Raw genomic sequence first — 20,554 nt, 5'->3', positions numbered from 1 at the left:
TAATTTTTAATTTCCAAATGAACAATGAATTTTTCGATTTTTAATTGTTCAACATTTTAAACTTTACAACCAAAATAATTAGTAGTTGTGATTTGTGAATAGTGCAACTTAATATTTGTGGTTTGGATGGAGTCCACAAAGGTTGTGCATGAAAAATGAGAGAAATGATGACATGATAGGGACTTGGGGCCTAACCTAGGACTTGTGGATTACGTGAAATATAACACAATATTTGCTACAATATAACTATTCTCATAACAACAAATCTAGATTCATTTAACTTGTGCATATAGATTTCAATATCGTGAAATATAACACAATTTTCTGTTTGATTTTTCCTTCGTTACTCATTAACTTCTTTTGCCAAAAATTTTAAATGAGTGGGAAGTGATCATGTGAATCCTATTAATATAATCATTCAATATAAATAAAATTAGTTAATTGAATACTAATTCCACTTTTGTAAAACATAATGAGACTTTTTATCAAAGAAAATCTGAAATAGTAAAATGATATTAGTATGGCAAGGGATGGAGTGACTCTTTCATTTCGCGAGCATGAACCATCCAGATTACCCCCTCTTTGCCCAAAGAATATACACTTTGAATTTGGCACGAGTTTTATTATAAAATTAGTAAATTAAAAGAAAAATAAAAAAAAAAAAGTAATTAAGGTATTATTAATGGAGAATGAGTCTCATCTCATGAGAATTTTTTTTTAAAATTAGGAAGTGTATTATTTCTATGGGACGATGGTGTATAAGATACTTGAAGTAGTAAGTATTTTGTTTGATGATCACATGCACCAACGAAATTAAAAGTTAGCAGTAATATTTTGTTTGATGATCACATGCACCAACGAAATCATATTCGCCTTTGTCGTTTTTAATTTTTGTTTTCTTGTCAAACACATGCGATCCTGGTAGCCCTTCGTCATTAAATCTGTCACTTATCAATTATCAATACTAAATTATACAAATCTAGTGTCCTTTCAGTCTTGCTAAATCTATATCTATATCCAAAATGTGATCAAAAGTCTAACTACTACTACTACTAATAATAATAATAATAATAATAATAATAATAATAATAAACTACTATTAATAATAATAATAATAATAATAATAAACTACTATTAATAATAATAATAATAATAATATTATAATAATAATAATATTATTATTATTATTATTATTATTATTATTATTAGTTATCCCTCCGTCTATAATAGATGACACACTTGAGTAATAGCACGAAATTTTAGAAAATGTTATTTTGTGTGTTAAGTGGAGAGAAAAAATAGTTATATTTGTAATAATGTAAGAGATAATTTATAAAAAAAAAACTGAAATGTGACATCTTTTATAGATAAACTAAAAAGAAAAATATGATTTTTTTTATAGTATGAGAGAGTACTCCTTAAGATCGGAAGTCTAATCAATTGTTTTTTTTACTTAACGTATTTATTACTACTGCTACTACTAATTAGGAAACACAATTTTTTTATCCATAATTTAGTAACTTAGAGCATCTGCAACGGTGGACGAACGTCGTCCGTCCGTCCGTGCCAGTGGCACGGAGGAGGTCGCTCGCGCCGCTGGCACGGTGCTGCTCTATGCATTGAGCACGTCCGTGCCAGCGAACAGGTGATGTGGCGGCACGCGATTGGGCAACGGAGGAGGTCGCTCGATGCATATGTCGTGGGCACGGAGGAGGTCGCGCGATTGGGCACGGAGGAGGTCGCTCGCGCCGCTGGTACGGCGCTGCTCGATGCATCGAGCACGTCCGTGCCAGCGAGCAGGTGACGTGGCGGCACGCGATGGGCAACGACATAGCAGTTGCCTTTGAATATTTTTTTTATTCGGTATTTAATTTTAAAAATCGATAAAAAAATATTTTCCAAATCCCAAAAATATGGCCGTTTTTTACCCATTTTTATGAAATTTTTTGATTTTTTTTTATTTTTTCCCCCCAAAATCAACTATAAATACACACATTCATCATCCATTTATCACATCAAAATCATCTCTCATTCATCTCTCATTCATAATTCTCATACATACTATCTACACCTTCAACTTTCACTCAAAACCTCAAATGGATTACACTCATCTTATGGCGGAAGCGGAGCACGAAGAACAAGAATACTACGAACAACACCGTGCCGCTTACGAAGCATATGTCGTGGCGAATACCCCCCGCTCCTGATCCTCAACGAACTAGATCAACTCGCCGCTACATCCATCGTGACCGGGAGGGAGCCCACGAAAGGCTCGTTGCCGACTACTTTGCCGACCAGCCGCGGTTTCTGGCAGATTACTTCAGGCGTCATTTTCGCATATCAAAGCGCTTGTTTATGCGAATTGTCAACACATTGTCCGCACGTGTTAAATTCTTCCAAACAGGTCCAGATACAGCCGGCCGGCAAAGTATCACGCCGTTGCAGAAGTGTACGTGTGCCATCCGACAACTCGCTACTGGGCAAACGGCCGACCTCTTCGACGAGTATTTGCATATCGGTGAGTCCACTGGAATCCTCTGCCTAAAAATTTTTGCGATGGCGTTCGTTCAGCTATCGGTGATGAATTCCTTCGGGTACCCACCACCGATGATTGCCAACGGTTGCTTCGTCTTCACGAATCAGTCCATGGCTTTCCCGGAATGCTTTTCAGCATTGACTGCATGCATTGGAGGTGGAAGAATTTCCCGACTGCTTGGAGGGGGCAACACCTAAGCGGTCACAAAGGCCACGGCCCAACACTTATCCTTGAGGCGATCGCCGACTACTGCCTATTCATTTAGCCTGCATATTTCGGCGTTGCCGGATCCAACAACGACTTGAATGTGCTCTATTCTTCACCACTCTTCAATGATGTGATGAATGGTGTAGCACCGGCGATCGACTTCACCATCAAAAGAAATACATACCGCATGGGTTACTATCTCGCCGATGGTATCTACCCAAGGTGGTCGACTTTCGTGAAGACGCTCAGCAACCCGCACGACCCGAGACGGGTTCTTTTTGCGCAGCGTCAAGAGTCCGCGCAGAAAGACGTCGAAAGAGCCTTTGTGGTCCTTCAAGCCCGATTCAACATTGTGAAGGCCCCGGCTCGACTCTGGTACGTGAATAATATCGCCAACATCATGTACACGTGTATTATCTTACACAACATGATCATAGCCGACGAAGGACCGAGGGCGGCTAGCTTCTACGACGAGGATGAAGCCGGAAGCTCAACCGCGAGGTCTCTCCCGCTATACCCGAACCCACATTGAGCTACAAGAAGACCTAATCAAACATGTGAGCGAAATTCGGCAACGAGTAGTGATTTTTTTTATTTTTAGTATTTTAATTATGTAATTTTTAATTTTTATGATTTTAATTATGTCGTTTTTATTTTATTTGTCATTTGTAATATTATTTAGGTTTTTTAATGAATTTTAATATTATGGAAATATTTTTTGTTTAATTGAATTTTAAATTGAATTGTGCTCGTCCTTGCGGAAGAGCACAGTTGTGGGTGTTGTGCTCTTGCCAGAGAGCAGGTAGAAATAGTGGGGTCGGGCCCACAACCGTGCTCGCTGGCAAGAGCACGGTTGTGGGTGCTCTTAAAATGAGTATTTTGTAAAGACATAATTAAAATAGATTAATAAAAGTTTCTAAGATATTCATAACTAGAATTTAATTAAAATGTACTACTAGTATTTATTTGTAAATGAGGTGATTATAATAACTTAATAGAGTAAATGCCAAATGTGGTCCCAAACATATGGCCGTTGACAAACTCATAGTTTAGGATTGTTTTGTGAGTGATTAGATAATGATTTTGATGATTTAAGGTGTTTAATATGGGGTTTTCACCACAAATACACTAATTACGTGAGTTAATGAGTTTGTCGTAGTTTTGTGATGAAAACAGGTTGAAACGGACCGAAAACAGACTGAACGAGCCGAGGCAGATTTTGAGGAGAATTCTAGTAGGTTCACCCGGCCGGCTGTTTTTGCTCAGCCAGAAAACCCGGTCAGGTTTTTTTGTACAATTCGCGGTATCCAGAGAGAAAACTCGGCCGGGTGTTTTTCCACTTGCAGATCACCTAGTCAGGTGTTTTCAGCTGTTACTCATTTGACTCTGATTTTCACTCCGGATATATAAGGGACTTCACACATTCGAGCCCTAACCTCCCACACTGCAAAATCAAGAGAGAAATAGAGAGGTTGAAGAGGATTGAAGGCAAGGAGACTTCCATCTTCAAGAAATTGAAGAAGAAGACTCTTCCCAACATCAATTCCACCTTAGGGAGTTCTAGTTTCCATTTCCATTATGTTTTCCTTTATTTCTTTTGTATTGCTTTTGTTTTGTGTTTGAGTACGAGTAGCTAGATTTCCTTTAGGGATTTTGTGAAGTTTGAGTGGATTGTATCTATGGTTTAATACTTATCTATCTCATTTTATTGGTTTTGTTAATTCTTGAACTTTTAATATCTAATTGCTTAGCTAGCAATTAGATACATTCTTTTTGTTTAATTGTTGTTATTGAGAAATGCATGATTAGGATAGATGTGTAATCAACAACTCCGTGCATTACATGTGATCGAAAGAGGCATGAGTTAGAGAGAGGGCTTGGGTCCGTTGTTCTTAGGAGTCAATCTCGAATTGTATGGAGGAGACTCATACTCTAGAGATTGATCCATATATTAGATGCACCCGAGAGGGGGTCTAACCAACCTTCCCGACTTTCCTAACCACAATTGAGGCCCAATAGATGAGCATGACCCTTAGATGACATCCTTGATCCATTCTAACGGATCCATATCCCTAACTTTCCCAATTTGTGTGAAAACCATCTTTTATTTGTTTTACTTAGTTAATTTGCCTTTATTGCTTATTTGTTCTTTGATCTTAGTTAAGAAAACCAAAAACCCCTTTTATTAGTCTAGATAGTGTTCAAAGTTGCATCGTAGTACTCAAACCGGCTTTTAGTATTCGAGGATCGATAATTTTAACTTGCCACGTGCTACTTATCACGTACACTTGTGGGTGACACATTTATGAATTTGGTCCTGAACATTATCTTTTATTATTCGGTCCCTCAAATGAACTCGGACCAGAATCAGTCCTAAATCAACGACGCTGTTAATAAATAACGGTGATTGCATTGTAATTCAAATTTGACCAAATTAAATTACTAATTGTAATTAGTTACACCAAATTAAGTTCTTATATCGATTAGCAAAATAAAACTTTTTCAAAATCAAAAGTTCCTCACTCTGCCACTAGAAAATGACTGACTCCTTCATAGAAATTCTTGATCTTTTTCCCAAAGAAGTCCCACTCTGACGATGGCCTGCCGCCTCCCGCCGCCTCAACCCCCGCCACCTCAAAACTCGCTGCAACCCCCACCGCCTCAAAACCTCAACTGGAAAATATAAACAAGCATTACAAAAAAAACCCTAATCCGGACATAAAAACACTGCGTAATTTCTTCATGGCTTGATTATTCTCTTCGATTGCAGTCAAAATCAAGTCTAAACGATCAGTTTCAGTCTCACCCGACGACGGTGAAGAGGTCACGACATCGTCGTCCTCCTCGGTTGAGTCGATTGGCTCGCACCACCTAAAAACTGGCAATCTTTTCTCTCACAAACAAAGTAGAGCTTCCCTTTACTCGGTTTCTCATTGCTTCTCACGATTCGGAGTGAAGCAAGTTTCTTGCAATTGCAAAATTCGTACCGAAATCGGAGGTCGCGACCACTGCTACTCTCGCTGGACCCTCTGTTGTACAAAGAACGCTCCATAACTGTTCACGAACTGCAGTCATCGCTGGACCCTCTATTTGTCGCTGGAGAGAGGGAGGAAAAAACGAAGAAGTGAGTGTTCGTCGTTGGTCATTTTGTGTTTTTTACAATTTTTTTTCACTTTTCTGAATAAATTAAAAATATTAATTAAAATGGTTAATTTGGTCAAAACCTGCTACATGCAGTTGACCGTCTGTTTTAGACTGCGCCGTTGATTAAGAACTGATTCTGGTCCGAGTTCATTTGTGAGGGACCAGATATAAAAAAGATAATATTCATGATCAAATTCATAAAACGACCATATGTTTGGGACCACATTTAAACTTTACTCTACTTATTATTTAGTTATTTTCAAAATGATCAAATTACACTAAACTATGATGATTATTATACTTTAGGTTTTATTTTTTTTATTTCAAAATAATTACGTATTTCAAATGATCTAAATTTTAATTTATTTTCATTTTGTCTCATATAAAAATCAATATCACATTTGTACTTTTTTAGTTATATCTGAACGTATTCACAATTATAAATAAATGCATGTAGTCTTTTCATCTTTAAAAATAGTCAACCTTTGTTATTTTGAATCGACCTCTAAATATATGTCATTTCCAAATTATTTAAATTAACAACTAAAATCTCATTGGACAAAATTACAAAACCCATATCATTTCACCTTTACTAAGTTGTTTTATAGTAGTATATGGATTCTAAGTTTCTAACGATGGAAATGTTAGTAAAGTACTAGTAGTATTTTTAAAAGTAATTTTTCTATTCATTTTTAATTCTTCATTATGTATACCTCCATCAATTCATTTTCAGAATTCTAGTTAGGAGTTGCGAAACTTATGATAATCTCATAGAAATCTCATAGGATAAAATAATAATGAAATACTCATAACAAAATAGGTCGAAATTAAATCTTGCCTGATGAAAATTATTTGATTGGTATATTAATTTTTATATAACTAATAATTAAACGGTTAATTCTAATACTACTCAGCTAATGTATATTTACTCTCAGTGAGGCCTACCACAATATTAAGCAAATTTAAATACTGTTTGCAAAGTGATCTAGCGATAAAAGTGATTAATTTTAGAGTGAACTACAATAATAGTTCTTGCACTATGCGTTTATCTCGTCAATGAACCCTAGACTTTCAAAATATCTCCAGGCAACCCTGGACTAAGCGTTTATCTCGAAAATGGTCAATTTTCACTGTTTCGTGACGAAAATACCCTTTTAGGGATTTGTGCAATTTGGTATTTTTACATTTTAAATCTGATATTATTTCAGTGATGTACTAAATCTGATATTATTTCAAAATAATCATTCTTCTTTCCTTTTGTCATCCTTCACTTTGTTTCCTTATTTCAATATTAGATTTAATTTTATAAAATTAAATTTTAAATTTCAATTTTTAAATATCAATAAATTTTGTTAATTATTAAAATTACTATTAAATAACAAATTAATAGTTTTAATCAATATTTGATAGTGTCTAATATGTGTCTAATATTTAATAGTTTTAATCATAAATAGATCATATAACATGATTTATTCCGAAATAAATATGCATCTAATGTAAGCCTAATATAATTTTCGTTTATTAAATCTAATATTGAAATAAGGGAACAAAGTGAAGGATGACAAAAGGGAAGAAGAATGATAATTTTGAAATAATATCAGATTTAGTATATCACTGAAATAATATCAGATTTAAAATGTAAAAACACCAAATTGCTCAAAACCCCCAAAAGTGTATTTTCGTCATGAAACAGTAAAAAATGACCATTTTCGAGATAAATGTTTAGTCAAGGATCGTCTGGAAATATTTTGAAAGTCCAGAGTTCATTGGCGAGATAAACGCATAGTTCAGAGACTATTTTTGTAGTTTACTCTTAATTTTATATGCGATGGTTTTACAAATTTTCAGTTATTATAAAGACACGAAAATACATGGCCCACTGACAGTAATAATTCATTACTCCCTCCGTCCCCTAATAGGAGTCGTTGTTTGACCGGGCACGAGTTTTAAGAAATGTAAAGAAAAGTTGGTTGAAAAAGTAAGTGGAACGTGAGACTCACTTTTTTATATTGATTTTATAATAAAATGTTAGTGGAGAGAGTTAGTGTAATGTGGGACCTACTACCATTTATGGTAAAAATGAAGAGTGACTCTTAATGGGGGACGACCCAAAAAGGAAATTAGCGACTCTTATTCGGGGACGGAGGGAGTATTAGTGAGGCAATGCTGTAATTTTGGTTACTTGACAGTCAATAGTACTCAATACTTCACGCTACTTTGATTGCACTGCATCAACCTAAAGATTTACTCGACCAATCTATATTTTGGTAGCCCTCACCCGCTCACGTCACTCTTAATGTCCATGACTTCCAAGTTATTCCAGCTATGCACGCAATCATAAAATACTTTGTTTTGTACTTCCACTGTATATTTAGGAGACGTACTCCCTCCGTCCCGGACTACTCGCACATTTTCTTTTCGGCACGAAGATTAAGGAATGAGTGTATAGCAAAGTCAACAATTGCGGCTGTAGGTGATAATCCGGGACGGAGGGAGTATTATTTTATTTAATGTTGTTTTGTCAGTTGAAAAAGTACTAGAGATATTATTGTTTTTATTTTAAAAAATGTTTAATTTTAATAGAATAATTCAAAAAGAAAAAAATGGTTTATTTTTAATTAAAAAGAGGAAGTATGTACTATGTAGTCTTTTTTATGTTCCCTCTGCCCTAGTGAAATGTACGAATTTAAATGAGAATGAACTATAGCATATCTCCCTTTTTATAACAAAAATCTCGAATATAATTATGTCTATTGCAAATTTTGTTTCGCATATTATCTTTGATAATGTCTTATAAGTTTCAAATTATTTAGTTATTCTGATTTTAAAACTAATAAAATCTTTATTGCTGACATTAATCAATGATATGATACAATCGAATGTCAACTACTCCATATGCAATAAGATGATATCAAACTATAGTAAATTAAATAGTTTACTATATTCAATTAGATTTTAGTATTCTAGCTAACCTCAGTATTTTATCAGCAGACAATTTCCACAACAACTTATTACTTAAGCTTAGAGCATCTGTAATGCTGCGGAGTAGTTATGTACTGGCCGAATGAAATGGGGAAAGTGTTGCAAGTGTTCCCTTCCTGTGTGACTCACGCCAACGAGTGAAGGGGGAACGTGGACCAATAACATTTCTTTCGGGCATAAACTTTTTAAAAATGTGTACTTAGGCTCGCCCTAAATTTCCTATGCATCTTACCGCGAAGGATTTTTGTATGTGACATAGTTTCGACGGCTTAAGTTAGTTGTAGTAGTAATCTAAACTCCGTGTTGGGTAGGCCCAATATGTTGTCTAATGTGAGCCCATTTTGACTAATTTCTTTTTGGGCTCACTCAACACAGTTGGGCCAATGAGTACGTGTTTATCTCTATTCTAGTCCAAGTTCAAATCCCGATCATCCGACGCAAATAATCCCTTACTCCCATGAAAATATGTACACTTTCCATTTTCGTCCATCCCCCTAAAATATGTGCGTTCCATTTTTAAAAAAATATCTCAATTTATTACCCTTATACATCAACTTATTTACAACTTATATCACCGTTAAACACTATGTGAGTCTCAATATTTACTAACACTACTTTAACTATCATTCTCCTCATCTTTCTTACTTTAATAATTTTGTTTTAATTCTTGTACCATCAATTGTCTATATTTTTTTGGATGGAGGGAGTAATAGTTTGAATTATTCGTACATTGGTTTGTGTATCTGCTAAAAAAATCAAAGGGTGACATATAAACTTTTCTTTTCTATAAAGTCACTAATCAGTACTCCTAAAAATTGAGTATTTGGGATGGGTGAAATATAAACTTTTTTTTTCTATAAAGTCCGCTAATAAGTATGCCTAAAAATATAATTTTTGGGATGACGCGAGTTTTTATGTGAAATTGATAAATTATGAGAGATGAAAAGGAAAATAATAGTGTTGAAGTAGTATTAATGAATAATGAGATCCACATCAATAGTAGTGCAAGCATTATTTAGTGCAAATTTTTTAAATAAAAATAAACTAATTTTATGTGACAAGGCAAATGTAAATATAATAAAATAAAATTAATTTTTGAAGACTGGGAAAATCGTAAGGAAATGATTTCGTCCATGTGAATAAATTATACACAATCTTACCCCGACTGCAAGGAATAGAAAAAAGGCATAAATGAAATACAATAGTAAGGGAACCTTCTAATTTACTACCGTAATTTATTTGTGCTATTGTTACATTGTCGCACTCACTCGCAATTTAGTAAGTACAAACCAATATTCCTCAAAAAGCAACTAAAGCCTACAGGTTTGTTGCTGCAGTCTCATTTTATAAATTTATTAATCCTCCCCTATGATCCAAACTAACGTGATTAAAGAATATAGATTAATGTTTCAAGCAAGTACTCTTGGGCCCGTTCTGTGGAAAAAATGCAATCATTACCTACATAAATTAATTTTCCATTAAATTACCTACCTTTGTGTTATGAAGATAAGTTATAAGTTTTCCATTTACGATTTGGTGTATTTTGATAATCCGAAAGATTTAGGGTTATTATCACTTATAGCCGCTCAAATACCTTGTTTTATTTTGTATTATGCAATGAACTCATAACCTGTAGAGAACCGGATGTAAGATACTATTTTTTTTAAAGTCTGATTTAATAAATTTATGTAATTTAATTTTATAATAAAATTAATCAAACAACAATTTGTTGGAAACGTGTGACATTTGAAAGGTTTCAAACCTTTCACTTTCATGTCCTTTGGTGTTTCATGTTCTTGTGTTAATTTTGTGGTTTATGGTGGTTAATTCCATGACCTTTCATGTCCACATTTGATGCCTATAAAAGGCACGGAGTTGTAGAGAGACGAACACCAACAACAAACATCATCATCTTTTCTCTCTAAGGTCTCTACATCATAGTGTGCATCTTAGGAGCATTGTCTAGCTCGATTCTCGGAACTCCATCAAGTTCGCCGGTGCCTAGCGGGTTTGAGGTGCTTCTACACGCTAGGAGGAAGTCGTTTTATCTTTGGGGGCAATACGCCATTCCGTGAGCACTAGCCGGGGCGTAATTTGTCTTGCGGAAAGAGGGCTTTCCTCGACTCGACTTATAAATTTGGTTTGCTTTATTTCCATTGTAATTTTCATTCGTCTTTTTGTTGCAAGTTTCCTTTTGATTGTAATAGTTAGAGTACCGCCTGTACACGGCTTGAGAATTTCTTCCCATTATTTCTAACAGTCGCAAGACAAATTAGTGTACTCTTCTAAGACAGGATTATACCAATTGAAGTTGGAGGAAACATGAGCACCAAAGCTGGAATGAAGAAACGAACAGTACCAATGTTCATGAGCTACGAAATGGTTAATTCCTTGAGATCTATTCTCTTGAGAATTGTGTTTATCGTTTGTCAGTTGACAAGCAAGACCAATTTTGACTTGGTAGTAATAATTTGGATGCATGGGTTGTTGAATATACCAATGCACATATGGTTCAATATAATTGTGTACTTATTGTTGGAGACAATATTGTGCAAATTATTTGAACGTGTTGTTATAAACAACAAAGATCACGAGGTGATCGCAATGGTCTCCGATGTGAACCATGGTAACAATCCAAATGAATGGTTTGTTGATACAGGTGCCACATGTCATGTGTGCTCCGAAAGAAGCGTTTTTTCTACCTACAAATCTGTTGGAGGTAGAAAAGTACGTATGGGAAACCAAGCCTCTTCTAAGGTGGTTGGTGTGGGTAATGTGTTCCTAAAATTAGGATCTGGAAAAGTTCTTACCCTTAGGGATGTACTGCATGTCCCAGACATCCGAAATAATTTGGTGTCAGGCTCACTTCTAGTAAATCATGGATTTTCACTAGAATTTGAGTGTGAAAAGGTTATATTGACCAAGTATGAAAAGTTCATAGGTGAAGGTCACCTAGTGAATGGGCTTTTTGAGCTGAATGTTACGGTCATTCACCGTGGAAAAGGAATAAGCAATAAGGAAAATGACACATCCTCTTATTTGCTTGAAAGCTATGACTTATGGCACAATAGATTGGGACATGTAAATCTAAATGCTATAAAAAGATTAGTAAATCTTAATTTACTAAAAGTAGATAAGTTTAACTCACAAGAAAGATGTGAAGTGTGTGTTGAAGCCAAAATGGCTAAACTGCCGTTCCATTCGGTAGAGCGAAGCACAAAACCTCTTGAATTGATCCATACAGACGTATGTGATTTGAAATTTGTGCAAACAAGAGGTGGTAAAAAGTACTTCATCACATTTATAGATGATTGCACAAGGTATTGTTACCTTTACTTATTAAGAAGTAAAGATGAGGCAATTGAAGCGTTTAAAGACTTAAAAAATGAAGCCGAAAATCAACTTAATTGTCGAATTAAGTGTGTTCGAAGTGATAGAGGTGGTGAGTATGTAGCTCCGTTTGCAGAATTATGTCATGCAAGTGGTATAATTCACCAAACCACAGCTCCATATTCTCCTCAATCAAATGGTGTTGCTGAACGCAAAAATCGAACACTAAAAGAGATGATGAATGCTTTGTTGATTAATTCAGGATTACCCCAGAACATGTGGGGGGAGGCTGTGTTAACAGCGAATCATATCCTGAACAAAATTCCACCAAAAAAATAGGGATGTAACTCCTTATGAGTTGTGGAAAGGGAAGAAACCTTCGTATTCATACCTCAAAGTGTGGGGGTGTTTAGCGAAGGTAGAAGTGCCACCTCCGAAACAAGTTGCAATAGGCCCTAAAACAGTCGATTGCATCTTTATTGGCCATGCACTTAATAGTAGTGCCTATCGTTTCCTAGTCCATAGGTCAGCTGTGCCTGGCGTGGCTGAAGGAACAACGATTGAGTCAAGGAATGCTATATTCTTTGAGAATGTTTACCCTTGTAAGAGGCAAGAGGATCGTTCTAGTGAAAGAATGATGGATGAATCCACTAGTTCTAATCCTCCAAAAAGGACGAGGTCAAGTCCTGAGGATGTTGAACCAAGACGTGGTAAAAGAGTTAAAGTTGCTAAGACATTTGGTCCCGACTTCATAACTTTTATGTTGGATGACGAACCAAAGTCAGTGGCGGAAGCTTTGTCTGGCCCAGACGCAGCGTGGTGGCAAGAAGCTATCAACAGTGAGATTGAATCCATCATGAGAAATAACATAATCACTTCCATTCGGGTGCTTCTTGCGATTGCTGCTTTGTACAATCTTGAGATTCACCAAATGGATGTGAAAACTGCGTTTCTGAATGGTGATCTGGAAGAAGAAATATATATGGAACAACCCGAAGGGTTTGTTGTGCCTGGGCAAGAGCGTAAAGTATGCAAACTGGTAAAGTCATTATATGGGTTGAAGCAAGCACCATTACAATGGCATTTAAAATTTGACAACGTGATGTTGGCAAATAGTTTCACTATCAATGAGTGCGATAAGTGTGTTTACATTAAGAACACAGATAACGGTTTCGTTATTGTGTGTCTTTATGTAGATGATATGTTGATTACGGGCAGCAATAGTGCCATTATCAATGAAACCAAAAACATGTTGAAGAGAAATTTCGACATGAAATATATGGGTTTAGCTGATGTGATTCTCGGAATCAAAATTAAAAGGAATCATGAGGGAATTGCTCTGACACAATCTCATTATATTGAGAAAGTGCTAAAGAAATTTCACTCATTCGATTGTGAGCCAGCTAAGACTCCATTGGAACCCAACGTGCATTTGAGTAAGCACACGGGTGAGCCTGTAGCTCAAGAAGAATATGCAAGGATCATAGGGAGTTTGATGTTTATCACAAACTGCACCCGACCAGATCTTGCGTGTACGGTGAATAAGCTGAGCCGATTTACGAGCAACCCAAGCAAGGAACATTGGAAAGCTCTGCGTAGGGTTTTGAGATACTTGAAGTATACTCTTAACTTTGAGCTGCTGTACACAAGATATCCCCAAGTACTTGAAGGGTATTGTGATGCAAATTGGATCTCTGATTCAAAAGACTCGTTCTCGACGAGTGGTTATGTGTTCATTGTTGGGGGTGGTGCTGTTTCGTGGAAATCAACGAAACAGACGTGTATTGCTCGTTCCACCATGGAATCTGAGTTTATTGCATTGGATAAAGCAGGGGAAGAAGCCGAGTGGCTCAGAAATTTCCTAGAATGTATTCCATGTTGGAAGAAGCCAGTGCCGACAGTAGTGATATACTGTGATAGCCAAGCAGCTATAGGGAGAGCACATAGTGGCTTATACAACGGTAAGTCTCGACATATTCGTCGGCGACATAATACCATCAGGCAATTGATCACAAGTGGTGTTATCACAGTTGACTATGTAAGGTCAGTTGATAACTTAGCGGATCCGTTAACAAAAGGTTTAAACCGTGATCAAATGCATAAATTGCTAAAAGGAATGGGACTGAAAACCACATCTTAAAAGATGATTATAGTGGTAACCCAACCATACGATTGGAGATCCCATGGGCTTGGTTCAATGGGAAAACGAAGCTATATGAATCTAGTTGTAACACTCGGAAGATTTTTTATCTTCGCCCATTCTTTAGAAAGCATTGAGTGTTGTAACCTGCTTGTGGTAAGAGACTAAGTTTTGACTTTTAATGATTCTTAGAAACCTCGAGGAGGTGGGTATTGCAGGATACCTAGAAAAGAATCACCTATGTAAGTGAAGAATTGTGGGCCGCTTCAACATGTGAATCACTTATGAATCCAAAGTGGTGTTCCATGGCCAGTAAAGGACACAAACGTGAGAACTGATGAGTTTGTAAATAATATTGTGTCAATATTATTGTCTCGGTATACACCAAGGAGGAATGGTTCAAGGCATCACGTCCACCAGGCCGCCGGTATGCCCGATAGTGTTGACTATGGAAAGTTCAAAGCCCCAAGCTACTATTCCAAATGCAATATTGTTTCTCGAGAATTGAGCAAAGAGTCTGCATGCATGCATACACGTCTTGTGTTGGTTTGAGCTTGCAATGCTCTAACCAATGTGGGGGATTGTTGGAAACGTGTGACATTTGAAAGGTTTCAAACCTTTCACTTTCATGTCCTTTGGTGTTTCATGTTCTTGTGTTAATTTTGTGGTTTATGGTGGTTAATTCCATGACCTTCCATGTCCACATTTGATGCCTATAAAAGGCACGGAGTTGTAGAGAGACGAACACCAACAACAAACATCATCATCTTTTCTCTCTAAGGTCTCTACATCATAGTGTGCATCTTAGGAGCATTGTCTAGCTCGATTCTCGGAACTCCATCAAGTTCGCCGGTGCCTAGCGGGTTTGAGGTGCTTCTACACGCTAGGAGGAAGTCGTTTTATCTTTGGGGGCAATACGCCATTCCGTGAGCACTAGCCGGGGCGTAATTTGTCTTGCGGAAAGAGGGCTTTCCTCGACTCGACTTATAAATTTGGTTTGCTTTATTTCCGTTGTAATTTTCATTCCTCTTTTTGTTGCAAGTTTCCTTTTGATTGTAATAGTTAGAGTACCGCCTGTACACGGCTTGAGAATTTCTTCCCATTATTTCTAACACAATTCACATAAAATATAATTGACTTTATAAGAATAAACAAGATGTCCCCACCCAGTCTCCTCTTCAATCTGCTAGCGAAGGCATAAAATAAAATTCGCAATTGTGCCACTAGCTAGAGAAGAAAAATATAAAATGAAATGAAACTATGACATAAAAAGTAGAAGAAAAAAGCATTGGGCAGCCAATAATGGAGGTGCAATTTAAAGGTTCCCATGAAAAGGAGCAGAATTAGTAAGCCTGATTTACGGTTGTCTCAACCGAACTACTGCTTTACAAAATTGTGGACTATGACATGACATCTCAACTTTTCCTTCAATAATTCAACTATAAAATTAGTTTAAGGTTCCGATAGATTTTACTTTAAAACAGATGTTTTTCCGTTACCACACAACAGTTCTTTAAGGGCATTAGCAATGGGGCGCCCTAAGGCGCGCCCTAAGGCGCGCCCTATGGCGCGCCACGTCAGCAGTTTTATCCTCCTACCTCCTCACCTGCAGTGGGGCGCCCTAAGACGCGCCCTAAGGCGCGCCCTATGGCGCGCCACATCATCATTTTTTTAATATTTATTACAAAACTCATACGAATTTAACAAAATTAATACATTAAAATACGAATTTCAAAAACTTCATTTCATTGAATAAAAATTAATACATTACAATGCGAATTAAAAAAACGCGAACTCAACAACGGCGGTTGCGAGCCCACACTTCTTCGATCATGTCGTTCATGAGCTGCGCATGATCCTGTTGGTTGCGCATTGAGGCCTGTCTAGATAGAACCTCGTTGAAGCCTAACGGTAACCCTCTATCGGGTGGCTCGGTCGACGCGCCGGCCAAACTAGATGCACGATCATCTTCATTCCAATCGGTGATGCTTCCGCCTTCATTCTCGACTATCATGTTGTGCATGATTATGCACGCATATATGACATCGGCGATGACATCCTTGAACCAGAAACGAGCCGGCCCTTTCACAATTGCCCACCGTGATTGGAGCACGCCGAATGTCCGCTCGACATCCTTCCTCGCCGACTCCTGCTTTTGCGCAAATAAAACCCTCTTCTCACCAATTGGGCAGCTAACCGTCTTCACAAAAACAGGCCACCGTGGATAGATGCCATCGGCCAAGTAGTACCCCATATGGTATTGGCGTCTGTTGGCAGTGAACTCGATGGCCGGGCCGTTGCCATTACATTGATCGGTGAAGAGGGTGGACGAGTTGAGGACGTTAATGTCGTTGTTCGACCCGGCTACGCCGAAGTAAGCATGCCAGATCCATAGCCGATGGTCAGCGACGGCTTCGAGGACCATCGTCGGGTGGCTGCCCTTGTATCCACTTGTGAACTGGCCTCTCCACGCCGTCGGACAATTCTTCCACTGCCAGTGCATACAGTCGATGCTCCCGAGCATCCCAGGAAACCCGTGCGCCGTCTCGTGCATCTGCATCAGACCCTGGCAATCAGTGGCAGTCGGCTTGCGCAAATATGTGTCGCCATAAGCCTCTACTATCCCCCGGCAAAAGCGCTTCAGACAATCGCGGCCTATCGTCCGCGGCCATCGTCCGTGTACGCCACAATGGGGAGGACGATGGCGCGGACGATAGGCATCGGGCGCGCCATCCTCCGCGCCCTTAGTATCGGCCGCGACGATCGTCCGCGACCTATCGTCCGTATCCGCAATGGGCGCGGACGATCGATGGCGCGGACGATGCGCGCCATCGGGCGTGCCATCGTCCGCCCATTGCGGATGGCCTAATACTATTTTTTTAAGATATTGCTAAATACTCGTCTCGTTCCTTGTTAATTGAGACATTTCTTTTTGGAATTTAGAAATAGCGTGTTAAGTGGATGATGAATAAACTAAGAGAGAGATGAAAAGAGAATAAAGTAAGAAAAATGATTACCTTTTGCTAAAAATAGAAATGACTCAATTAATTTTAAATTTCTTAAAAAAATATTAAAATAACTTTATTAACATGAAATGAAGAATAGTTATTAATGAATATAAAATTGGTTGCCTATGCGCAATTACAAATATTGGGACAGTTTAAGCATGCAATATGTTCCATGGCCAGACTATTTTAAGTTTAGGAGATTTTCATATTTAGGACATAATATAATAATGGCTTAATCTACACTCATATTTATATTTATGATTCTGAGCAAATAATTACTTTGGGAGTGTTGATTAACGTATATTTATTTCGAGTGATACGGACCTATATAGATGAAATAAAAATTTATAAGTTAAATAATAAAATGATCTAAAAATTTAAAAAATTCATTAAATTATCAAAATGATAGTTATAAATTAATTTAGTCTAATCAAAGTAAAACCTTTTTAGTGAAATAAGGCTACGTTTGGTAGCTATGTTACAGTTAGATAAGAAGAGTAATATGGGTTTATTTCTGCATTTGGTAGCAATATTACTTATTTGAATAGCCCGTGTTTTATATCCGGTCAGCACAAAGCCCACTGAAAAATCTATGTTTCAACCATATATGTAATCCCCAATTTTGTTATGTTACATATCAGGGTACATAGTTAATTTTAGTAAAATACATTTTTACCCATCAATTTTTCTATCCTTAAACAAAATATAAACGTGCCTCCATATTTTTCCTCTTCTCAAAATCGCTATTGTCTCTCTCCTTTCATTTTCTCAATCTGCCTCCCTCCGGACGACGAAATTCGACGATTCCGTTTATATATCTTTTCCGGCGACTATTTTTGAATCAAAGGTTAAAATTTTTGTAATTACTCTTCAAGATTTATCTGAGCAGGAGTAAAAATCTAAACTTTGGAACTGGGGGAGAAGTAGATCAATGCCGAAATAGAGAGAGACGGACTGCCGACACGTGCGGCGAAGCGACGGGACCGCAGTGTGACGGAGACGACGGCCAGAGGCGATGGGTTCTGAACGAGATGGTAGGCAGCGCGAACCGAGGTGTTACGGCGATGGGTTCCAGCAGCGGCGCAGATCGCCGGAAAAAAAAGAGGGATATTGGGAGAGGGAGACGAGGGAGAAGGGAGAGGGAAGGTGGAGTGGTGGCGTCATGGAGAATCGTCGGTCTGTGAAGAGGAGATTGAGGAAGATGGTGATTTTGGGATATTTGGAAATTGGAGAAGTACAATAGAGAGAGAGAGCCGTAGAAGAGAGATGGAGTAGCAATTATTCTTCAATGGTACTTTAATTATTAACTTAAATTAGTGAGGTTAATTTTGACCATTATAATTTTTTCATTTTTATAACTTATGTACCAATCAAGATATCTTAAGCTATCGAACACACAATCAAGATAACTAAACTATTGAAACTATGATAACTATCTTAAATTTTATCATGTCTAGTCGAAACATGACATAGCTACCAAACGTAGCCTAAGGGTATACGGCTGATTTTGGTGCCTTATTGCAGCTTCGGCCACCGCAAAAAACAGCCGCATATGAGGCGGACGCCTGACATTGCGGCCTTATTGCAAGTCGTTTTAGCCACGGCTAAAATTAGATTTTTTATATTTTTGTTTTTTAAATTTCAATACATTATTCTAACTCTAAATACCTCCATCCTTCTATTTATAAGGTACTCCCTCCGTCCCAAGGAAGATGACCCCTTCCTTAGACGACACGAAGTTTTATGCAGTTTTATTTTGTGGGTTAAGTGGAGAGAGTAAAGTATGAGAGAGAGAATAAAGTAGAGATAAAAGTGTTTCCATTTATAGAAATGGGTTATCTTGGATGAGACAAACCAAAAAGGAAAGTAAGTCATCTTTAGTGGGACGGAGGGAATACATAATAATAGAAGTTTAATGTAGGAATTTTAATTAAATAACATATTATCATTCTAGTGTTTTTTACATCTTATTAGTATTTTAACCTAGTACTGTTATTTGTTGATTAAATCGAAAATAGGAAGAACAAAATATGAAAAATGGTGAAATAAGTTGTGACTGTTGCTAAAAATGGGCCTTCTTATTGAAGTGTTGTGACTGGAATTAGAAATGTCCGAGACAAATAGATTGCGGGTTGTGGCAGATTTTGGAGTCCTTGCCATAAGGGCATCCGCAACGCGTCTCGTTGCGGTCCCTATCTCGTCTCGGAGAGACGAGACGGCAGCGAGACAGCGTTGCGGGCTCCGTCTCGTCCCCATCCCGTCCCGTAACTCGTCGCGGAGAGATACTCGGCGAGCTGTCTCGCCACTCGCATTGGCGACGTGGCAAGCTGCGGTTCGTCCGTGACGCCCACTCGCGGGCCAGCGAGTGGGTGTCGTTTATTTCCGTTGAAAATGTATTTTTTATTATTTTTTAAAAAAATTCAGAAAAAATTTGAAAAAAAAAAATCCTTAAATTATACTAGCTGTTTTTTACAATTTTTTTATTTTTTTTTGAAATTTTTTTAAGCCCCCAATCACTTCTATAAATATCAAATCATTCACACAAATTAATCCACAAAAAAACTCTCTATTCTTACTCAAACACTCTACATTCTTCATCTCAAAACATTATTCTTCTCCCAAATTTAATCCATTCATGGATCCATTTGAGCAAATGCGTCGAATAATAGAAGAATCGCTAGCAGACGTCAGGAAGAGGAGGAAGCCGCGGCGCCTCAAAGGCGATCCCAGACTTACATCCATCGTAACCGGGAGGAAGCCGCCGCAAGGTTGGTACGCGACAACTATTGTGACAACCCGCAACTGTCACCGTTTTCGCATGCGGAAACGATTATTTATGCACATCGCAAATACATTGGCAGCCCGGGAAGAGTTCTTCCAAGAAGGGTTCGACACCGTTGGCCGTCCCAGTCACACGACGCTGCAGAAATATACTGCAGCAATCCGTCAGCTTGCTACTGGACAAACGACGGATGTGTTCGACGAATACCTGCACATTGGGAAAGCACTGGGAGAATGTGTTTGATAAACTTCTGCAAAGGCATCCGGGCAGCCTTCACCGACGAATTTCTCCGGAAGCCAAGCACGGCAGATTGTCAGTTTCTGCCCTGACTTCACGAAGAAGTGCACGGATTCCCCGGGATGCTTGGCAGCGTCGATTGCATGCATTGACAATGGAAGAATTGCCATGTGGCGTGGAGGGGGTCA

Source organism: Salvia splendens, chromosome 7 (assembly GCF_004379255.2).
Source record: "Salvia splendens isolate huo1 chromosome 7, SspV2, whole genome shotgun sequence".
In the NCBI taxonomy this organism is placed as follows: Eukaryota; Viridiplantae; Streptophyta; class Magnoliopsida; order Lamiales; family Lamiaceae; genus Salvia; species Salvia splendens.
The sequence above is the reverse complement of the archived record's forward strand: the minus strand, read 5'-3'. Positions refer to the sequence as shown.